Source organism: Octodon degus, unplaced genomic scaffold (genome assembly GCF_000260255.1).
Source record: "Octodon degus isolate 3935 unplaced genomic scaffold, OctDeg1.0 scaffold00026, whole genome shotgun sequence".
Taxonomy (NCBI): domain Eukaryota; kingdom Metazoa; phylum Chordata; class Mammalia; order Rodentia; family Octodontidae; genus Octodon; species Octodon degus.
In genome coordinates, this window is record NW_004524602.1 from 16,498,327 (window position 1) to 16,505,851 (window position 7,525).

Sequence of the window (7,525 nt, forward strand, 5' to 3'; positions counted from 1 at the left end):
AAGTACTCCCATGAGTCATCTCAGAATCATTGGGCAATTTGGTGAGTTTGGTCAAAACAAAGTTGCCTTTCCTTTATCCTGGCCTTCGGAGTCACCTCCTCTGACCCCAGCTGCCTGTCTCACATCTCACATGTCTCACTCGGAAGGAGAATAGCCAGATACCAATCAGGAGACGCAGGCCCCACGGGCGGGCCACGTGCTCCCGTCATTCCCGTGGCGTCCACACCAGTCCCGGAGCAGCGTTACTCAGGACGGACCTACTTCTGAGGCCAAAGAGGTCAAAAATCAGCCTGAATCCTTTTATTTATCTGATAAACCCTGTCCTAAAACAGGGCTGGGGGTGTAGCTCAGAGGTGGCTATGTCTGGTGAGCTCAAGGCTCTGGGTTCAGTTCCTAGCACCAAAGTCAAATCAAAACAAACAGCCACGTCCAAACAACACGAATCCTGTCCTAAAGTGGACTCAAATCTGATTTTGGCGGGGCTGTGGACATAGCTCAATGGTAGCGAGCTTGCCTAGCACCCTCAAGGCCCGGGGTAAAATCCTCAGCACTAACAACGTGATCTCCACGGCATCGGTGACGGCATTTCGTAGCAGATTCTCAAGGAGCTGGGGAGAGATGTGCCGTATCCGGGCGTGGAGCAGCTCGCGGGCAGGTGGCTAAGCCACCCGCCACGGGCACCGCAGCCTGGAGCCAGGGCCATCCAGCCGCCAGCCCTCTCCTCCTTCCTGACCAGTCTTCCTTCGGCTCACACCCCCTCTGAGAAGTCCTCTCCAAATCGTCACTTGGCTGGGCATGGTGGCCCTCGGAGGCTGAGGCAGGGGATCGCCTGCTTCAGAAAATAGAAACAAAGCATCACTTGCACGACCTTCCTTTGGCCTCTGTGTTTCCTGCCACAAGTGGTAGTGCAACCTGCGCAGTAATGACAGACACGGTTTATTTTCCTTGAGATCGTGTCTCACTGTGTAGGCCGAGCTGGCCTTCAGCTCATTATATAGCCCAGGCTGGCCTCAAACGTGCAATCTGCCTGCCTCAGCTTCCTGAGGGCTGGGATTCCGGACGTGCACCACCATGCCTGGCTCTGATGACAGTATTTGAGAATGTTTAGGAATAATGCGTTTCCAGCGGCCCCTAAGCCAAGCCCTACGAAACACCTGCATAGCCGAGCCTCGTGCACACCTCGCAGACACGGCTGGGGGTTGGTTGTGTTTCACCACGTTCTTCACGCAGCTGTAGACACCAACCTATTGCCGCCCGCCCCCCCCCCCCCCCCCCCCCGTTCTTTGTTCCGGTGCTGGGGATTGAGCCGGGGCCTCCCATGCAGTCACTCTTGCTGGGCAAGTGCTCTACCACTGGGCCACGCCCTGGTACCACCTGTTTCCTTCCACAAAAGGTAGTTAAAGACACATGCTCTTCTGTGCCTTTTCCTACTTGTTTTAACTTACTGATGTTTCTTGGGAATATTCCATATGGGACCCGAAAGGAGCGTCTCGTTCTGGTTTGAAAGAGATTTCTATTACAGCCTCTCCTGGTGGATCTCTATTACAGGCCTCTCCTGGCGTATTTAGCTAGTTCCACTAATGACGGACACTGGGGTCATCCGCCGTCTTTCGCCAGCAGCGAAGCGTGGTAGACGTGTGCCGATCTGCGTCCTGGGTGGCATTCTTGGACATGACTGTTCTCGAGCAGCAGATAGAGGGTTGGAGATCGAATAGTTCTGTAGTGTGCAGAGAAAGGGCCAAGTTGCTCTCCACGGAGATTCCAGCACTTATACTCCCCGCTAAAGAATACAAGAAGGTCCTGATGGAGATCAGAAGAGAGCGAAGACTCAGAAAAGACGGAGGCTCAGCACTGCACACACACAGGGACCCAGGGAGGTGGCGCCCGCCTGTGGGCCCAGTGGCTGGGGAACTCGGGGCAAGGGGACTGCCTGAACAACATTCAAGACCCTGCTCTAGGGAACAGAAGGTAAAGAAACAAAGCTACTGGGGCTGGGGAGGGGGGGAGGGAGGGAGGGAGGGAGGGAGAGAAGGGAGGGAGGGAGAAAGAGAGAGGAGGGAGGGAAGGATAGAGGGAGGGAAGAAGGGAGGGAGGGAAAGAGGGAGGAAGGGAGAGAGAGAGGAGGGAGGGAAGGGAGGATAGAGGGAGGGTGAGGGTGGGAGGAAGGGTGGGAGAGAGGGAGGGAGAAGGGAAGGAGGGAGGGAGGAAGAGAAGGAGTGAGGGAGGGAGGAAGAGAGGGATAGAGGGAGGGAGAGGGAGGGAGAGAGAGAGGAGGGAGGGAGGGATAGAAAGAGGGAGAGGGAGGGAGGGAAAGAGGGAGAAAGAGAGGGCTAGAGGGAGGGAGAGGGAGGGAGGGAGAGAAGGAGGAAGGGAGAGGGAGGAAAGAAGGGAGGGAAGGAGGGAGGAAGAAGGGAGGGAGGTAATGAGAGAAGGAGTGGGAGGGAGGAAGGGAGGATTTTTGAGTCTGGAGAAAGGTCAAGATTTACCTTCTGAACATAAAAGAAAACTTGAAATTGGAAGTAAGAAAGAAAATCAGAAAGATAAAACAAATCTATGTAGACATATTTTAATAAGTTAATTTAATATTTGTTTAAATAACTACTTTCAGGGCTGGGGAGATGGCTCAGTAGAATAAGTGCTTGCCTGGCAAGTGCAAGGACCTGAGTTCAATTTCTGGTTCTGCCAAATAAATAAATAAATTAATAAATAAATTTAAAAAAATAACTACTCTTTATTTCAATAAACTAAACATTATAGCAAACATACATTAGTCAGAAGTGGTAACATGTTACCAACTATTGCGTATCCGTTTGTCTGTTTGTTGAGACAGGATCTCACTCTGTAGTTCAGGCTAGCCTTGAGCCCACTTTGTAGCCCAGGGTGGTCCCAATCTCACAGCGATCCTCCTGCCTCAGCCTCCCGAGTGCTGCAATTACAGCAATGTACCACTATTCAGTGTGTTTGGTATAAATCAATAGCAACATATGGGAGGGCAGGATTTAAAGATGAGCTAACCTCTTGTGCAAATGTAATGTATTTTCTTTGTTTTTGCGGCGCTTGGATGGAAGCCAGGGCTCATGCCTGCGAAGCACACACTGGGCCCTGGAGCTACATCCCGAACTCCCAAGTGTAACCCTCATATCCTACTTAAAAAGCAGTGATTTTTCGAGAGCTCCAGTCTGGGGACGCTGACAGGTTTCGGCGAGCTTGTTCCATTCCTGCTGAAGGGAAGGTTTCTTCCCAAGGACATCGGCCTGCGGGCCAAGCACTTGGGCCTCCGAATCAGGCTGAGCTGTGGATTTGGTGCGGGTGGCTGAGAGGTGGCATGGGTGAGCTAGCCGACGCTCTTCCAGCTTGGTTTCTCCACTGCAAGTGCAGCGCAGGGCATGTGTGGAAGGCCACGGAAGATTCTAGAAAGGAGCACTGAGTCCGCGGCTCCTCCTCAGCCAGGTTAGTCAGTGATGCCCATTATGATGGCAACGAGTGTCCCGGACACATCAGTACGTGTCTCTGTTTCACGACTGTCTTCTCCAAGCCTCTCGCCTAACTTCCCTACTAACAACTTTTACTTTAACTTTGTTGCTGTGAATGAATTCAGAATTTTATTGTGGAAAAAATTGCCATGAAAATCCGTCCTGTTGCCTGGCGTTATTTCCGTGCGACTGTTTCCCAGCACGCGCAAATGGTAGTTTCATTTCCATCGATGGGAAGTGGCGTTTGTGCCCATCTTGGTGTCTTCTCGCTTTCCTTTTCATTCAGCCCCAGAGACAGGGCTGTTAATCACAGCCAGGTGCACGCAGTGTCATCGGAACAGCTCCATCACGTGTCTAGAGTGAGTCTTACAGTTAGAAACATCGCTTCCTCTTCCCAGCCACTGCGGCCTTGAAGAAGAATAAATATCCTGTAATCACGGGACTCAGGAGGCTGAGGCAGGAGGGTCACTGCAAGTTTCAGGCCAGCGTGAGCTAAATAGTGAGTTCAAGGCCAACCTGGACTACATAGTGAGGAGTCTTTCTCAAAAAACCAAAAAGAAAGGGCCGGCCAAATAGCTCAGCAGATTGAAGCACCTGCAAGCAGCACAGGGGCCTGGGGTTCGATCCCTGGGCCTGCTGTGCTGGCCCCGCCCCCAGGATGCACTGAGGCCGCAACTGAGACTGGGTGTGGTAGCACCGCCTGTCATCCCAGCTCTTGGGAGGCTGTAAACAGGCGGACTGCTACGAGTCTGATCTAGTAGTGAGACCCTGAACACCCTGGAGACCCTTCCCTAAAATACACAAGTAAATAAATAAACAAAAGAAAAGGAAGAAAAGGAACTTAGTGTCCAGGCCTGGGAGGACAGCCCAGTGGTCAGGCACCTGCTTAATATGCACAAGGCCAGGGTTTTCTTGCCAGCACAAAAAACAAAATAAAAAAGTGGAAAAGCAAAACTGGACTCCCCTGAAAATATATACAAAATCAGGAAAATTGGAACTATGCTCATCTGCACGGTGAGGGGGTTGGCTTGGCATTTACAGCACTGGGAGTGGAAAGCAGGGAGCACTGTCTTCAGCCCTTTTCATTCTGAGACAAAGTCTCGCTAGGTGGTCAGCCTGGCCTCAGACTGGGGACCCTGCTGCCCCCGCTGCCTGAGGAGCCTACATCGGGTCACCATGCTGGCAAAGGGGAAGAGTCTTAAATACATAATTTGGCCACAATTCTAGGGTGATGATATCACTTATCATCCCAAGTCAGGCGCCGGGGGAATGAACAAGGAGCAGGCAGTGAGCTCACCAGGTGCGAGAGGCTGAGGCAGGACTGCTTGAGGCCAGGAGTCCCAGGCCAGCCTGCGCAGCACAGTGAGCCTCACCTTGAAAGAGAGGGCAGAGAAAGGTCAGTGAGAAAAAGACGTAAACCCCGACTCCCCAGGGGCCGGGACTTAGGGGCAACCTGGTCAAAGCCTCAACACACTTCCCTACCCCGGGGAGACTGTTCACAAGATTACAGGCTGCACCATGTGATACTATACAATCCCATTTTACATCCAAACCATGAATTAGTGTGTTCTGAGAATCCAAGCAGAGCCTCTGCTTTTGGCGTTAAGCTCAGTTCCAATCATCTGTCTACCTCAAGCAAAGGACAATGACACACAAAGACCGAAGGAAGCACTGCTCATACAATCAAGAGGCTCCTGCGCATTGGCAGAGGTGTCATGGCGGAGAATTCCAGGAGAGCTCTGAACGTGCCTTGCAGGGAAAGCACACAAGCACCCCCACAACTCCGTGCGGGATTCAGGGGGCCGCAGCCCTCCCTGGGTCTCCCTGACCTAGATCCTGGGGAGTGGGGGAATGCACAAAGGATCACGCTTGGTGACCATCTTCACGCACATGTCATTTTATACGCACACCGATCGCTTGTGTAAATGTGTTCCGTTCTGTTCCTCCACCGACTGCTCCCCGTGTATCTTCTTACCTGAACTAGACCTCCCAGTACTACAGGCAAAGCTACTGCACAAAACTCCCTGCGCAAAACTACGGGCACACGTCACTACCGTTTTGTTTTTTGAGACAGGATCTTGTGTGGAGGACCACTGGCGACTCTCCTTGGAAGAAGAGCAATAGCCTCCGTTTTGGCGAGCCTGACCCTATTTCCATGTATAGATATGTACAGAGCTGGACTTTTCCTTGTCCCTTCAGTTGGCTCTAAGTAATGCATATTAGTCGAGCCGAGGTGCTGGTGCTAGTCTTTGAAGAAGGCAGGTAAGTTTCCCCAGAACCCCACCTGCTGCTCTCTGGTGTAAGCCAGGTCAAGATGTTGGCTGGGATTAGGTCTCGAGATAGAGGCGATGACTTCCTGGGGCTTGAAAGATGACACATCAGAGCTGAAGCCCAGACCCCAAAACATCAGATACTACCTCAGTTGTGTAAGGCAGATTACACTTTGCATAGTGCAGAGGTGCCCGCAGGCCTCCGACCCAGCCCAGCTCGTGGTACTCACCTATGTCCTGCCGGTCTCACAGTCACGCATCTTCAAGCCACTCCTTTCTTCATAAATGAATAAAACCCAGGTTCAGCCCAGGGTTGAGGCTTTGTTCTGGAGAGCCGTCATCATGGCTGGACTTAGGACCCCTTGGTTCTCCATAACTACAAATATGCTTTAGTGTCTATTCTCACTGTGAGTTGCTCTGGATGTGGTAGATTAGAATTAACTTGACAGGATTCCAACACCTTATCCATGGGATTACAAATATAATCTTCCTGGACCAAGACAGGGACCAGGGAGGGCTCTCTATAGTCTTGCTGTGCTAAGCTGGCCTCAAACTGCTAAGAGTCACGTGACCCTCAGCCCCCTGAATTGTTGGGGTGTATGCCACCAGTGCAGCTACTGTCTTTCTTTCTTTCTTTCTTTCTTTCTTTCTTTCTTTCCTTCCTTCCTTCCTTCCTTCCTTCCTTCCTTCCTTCCCTCCTTCCCTCCCTCTCTCTCTTTCTTTCTTTGGCGGAACCAGGGATTGAACTCAGGCCCTTGCTCTTGCCAGGCAAGCGCTTATTCTACTGAGCCATCTCCCCGGCCCTTGTTTTTCAAATTATCATCCATCTACCCTCTTCTAAAACCTTGAGCTCAGCAAGGACGGGCTCGGGCTCTGGAGTAGCCTACGTCCTACCGTAGGTACTCAGGTGTCTTTCTTGCCCTGTGTGAATGAAGAATAACTAAAAGATTTTGTTTTTTTTTTTTCCAGCTTAAAAAACCGAGATACAGTTCACATGCCGTAGGATACTGTATGAGTCGGGGGCTTCAGTGTATTCCCAAAGTTCTGTGACCATGACCACTGTCCGATTGCAGACTGGTTTTCTCACCTCGGTGAGAACCGAAGCGCCGGCAGGGCTCCCACCCACGCGCGCCCAGCGCCTGCGAGACCGCTGACGGCCGCCTCCGCGGCTTTCCGGGTGCTCTCTGCACAGAGACGCAAACGGGCAAGTCCTGGGCTTGGCCTCGTGGGGTCCCACCGTTGTTCCCAAGGTGCCCCGCCGTGGCCGCGACGGCACGCTCTCGAGCTGCTGGCGACAGGCGCAGCGAGTCTTCACCCTTTCCGGGGAAGCTGATGATCGCGTCCCTTCCCAACGCGAGGACCTAGCGTGCAAGCAGGAGGAGGCGCCCACTCCACAGCGCCCCGGTCCTTCTCCGCAGACGCGAGGACGGCCCGCAGGCACCTGCCCACCGCGCCCAGGCCCCGCTGCCCACCTGGCCCGACCCTGTAGCTCGGCCCCACGCCCGCCGCAGGTGTCCTCGCCAGGCCCGAGCTGCCGCGCGGGGACGCGGTCTTCCTGCCTCGGCCGCGCACCTCCGCCATCTCGCGTCCTTTGTTTCCAAGGAAATCCAGGTAGAGAAGGGTGGGTGGGGGATGCGGTCGCCTCCCCTCACCGTCCAGACGCAGGAAACAGGATTCCCTTTTTGCTGCTGCCACGACGCTGACGTTTACGCTGAAAAAATATTTTTTCTTTAAAATAAATAAATAAATAAATAAATAAATAAATAAATAAGGAGGTTGCAG